This window comes from Chrysochloris asiatica, unplaced genomic scaffold (assembly GCF_000296735.1).
Source record: "Chrysochloris asiatica unplaced genomic scaffold, ChrAsi1.0 scaffold00078, whole genome shotgun sequence".
Classification (NCBI taxonomy): Eukaryota; Metazoa; Chordata; class Mammalia; order Afrosoricida; family Chrysochloridae; genus Chrysochloris; species Chrysochloris asiatica.
In genome coordinates, this window is record NW_006408596.1 from 11,609,154 (window position 1) to 11,611,426 (window position 2,273).

The following is a 2,273-nucleotide window of genomic DNA, read 5'->3' on the forward strand; positions in this document are numbered from 1 at the left end:
GTTTAACATTCAACTTTCAAGCTGATTGGCTTTTATCTAGGGAAGGTTGCTGGCATCAGAAGTTTGGCGGTTAGGGAGGGTTCTAACGGTTACTGGAACCAGTTTGGCGGTTAGAGTGGGTTCGGGTATGTGGAAAGAAATTTCTTTAGGGAAGGGAAATTGATAAAGGAATTTTTCTGGTTGGGGTCTTTTGGGTCATTCATTCCCCCCTTGAGTAAGTACCTCCTGGGCCAAATCATGGGCCCAGATTGGTTTCTTTAACTTGGTTAAGCTATTCATATTTGGTTTTCAAAACTAGGAGTTGAGCTTTGGCTATTTGCTCTTTTATAAAGGATAAGAGTTTGTTTTACCCAGTCTCCGCCAGTCTCTAGGGTTAATTTAGTTAAGGTCTCTAAATGTTCAATTTATCCTTTCTACCTGACCAGAGCTTTGGGGATGATAGGCACAATGTAATTTCCAATTTGTCCCCAAAGTCTGTACTACTTTTTGGGTTACCTGAGAGATGAAAGCAGGCCCGTTATCTGACCCTGAGAGGATCGGTAGTCCGTACCTGGGAACGATTTCTTCAAGCAGTTTTTTTTTTTACTACTACAGTGGCAGTTTCTCTTTTTGTCAGGTAGGTTTCGACCTAGCCTGAGAAGGTATCTATGAATACTAAAAGGTATTTATATCCATACATACCACGCTTGATTTCGGTAAAGTCAATTTCCCAATGAACTCCAGGCCTATTGCCTCTCTCTTCACATTTTCTCTGGCCTCACATTCATCCTCATCTTTTATATCTTCCTGTTGTTAGGCAGTAAAGATCTCCATTGCAGCCATGAGTCTCATCATTAACTCATCCACTATTTTTTTTTCTAAAAATTTGACTCAGAGACAATGGATTCAGCACAAAGCATTTGTGAGCAGAACACATTGGTTAATACACTTTCATCATGGTGGAGGTAGATAGCAAGAAGCTTTCTATCTTGGGCTTTTATATAGAAGGCCTCTTGAAAAGCAGCTTCTAATGAGCCAATAAAAAAATTACAGGATGGCAGTCACCATATCTTGAAGAAAATTTGCTGTAAATTGCAATAAGGCATCTCCTTCATTTTCTGCTGGCATCATTGGAGATTTTCTCAGAGCAGATGATGCCATGCCGAAAACTTCATCATCTACTCCAAATTCTGTTGCATCTTCAAAGTCATCTCCGTCACTATCAATAACCATATGAGCATCGGTGCTTTGCTCCTCAGACTGCTCCCTGGTCTGTGCAGGTGAAGATCTTCTTCCCACTGTAAGTCGGTGGCAGGGATATGAGAGGCCAGATTCAGCAAGACACATGGAGTCATCTGTGGCAAAGTTGGCTAGCCCTCCCATAACTGATGGTGAACAGGGATTCTTGTAAGATCATATACATTCCTCTTTACCTCTTGAATGGTACTGCTTCCTGAGAAGTTCAGGTTGTACTTCCACTGGACCTCTTGGTGGGTGATGATCAGCGTGAAGTTTTGATTTAATGACTCCTGCAGGGCAGCAGCATGACTAGATGATGAAGGTGGTGGCAAGTGTAGCGATTTTAAGACCATACTGTCTTCCACATCTCCAGTCTTCCAGCCTTTTAACAGCACTTTAGACACAGGTATCTGAAGCTCATTTTTTAGAATCTGTTTAATCTCTCCAACAGTACCGCTGTCTTCAAGTACCACATCAGCATTTTTGTCTCTGTATTCAACTCTGAAGTCCAGCATCTGAGGCTGCCGTTCTACGATTTGCCTAGATGGCATTACACGTCGAAATGCTGAGGAGGGAGAGGGAGCTGATGCTGAAGATGAATGACTTGCTGGATCAAATGCAGGTCCTTGCATGGTCTCACCTCCATATTCACTTTGTAGAATGCCATTTTCCTGGGGTATTACACCATTGATAGCTGCCACTAAGTCCCAATTATTTTGTTCAAGCAATGTAATAGCTTCATCAATATTTTCAATGCCCGTGCATGCCTGAAAATCCGCCAGGATCATCTCCCTGTCCATGCTGGATGCCATGGCAGTAGTAAAACTGGATTGAGGGCGCTTGTTGCTGTGAATTGTATTCTTGGAGGATTGAGCAATAGAGCTCGGTAATGGACTAGTGGGCGTTGGACATCCATCTGACTGGAGGGGACTGCAGCACTTTTTCAATTGCATGAGGGGTTGTGATTTTAAGAGTCTGACCTAGAGTCAATTTATCAGCATCTTTCACCAATAATGCAGTAGCTGCTATAATTCTGAGGCAAGGGGGCCACCCTG

The 2,273-nt window shown here is 42.8% G+C and overlaps 1 pseudogene; it reads right to left on the minus strand.

Moving 5' to 3' along the window:
* Window positions 1–857: 857 nt before the first annotated feature.
* On the minus strand, window positions 858–2,006 carry LOC102820780 (annotated as a pseudogene).
* Between the last annotated feature and the right edge of the window lie 267 nt (window positions 2,007–2,273).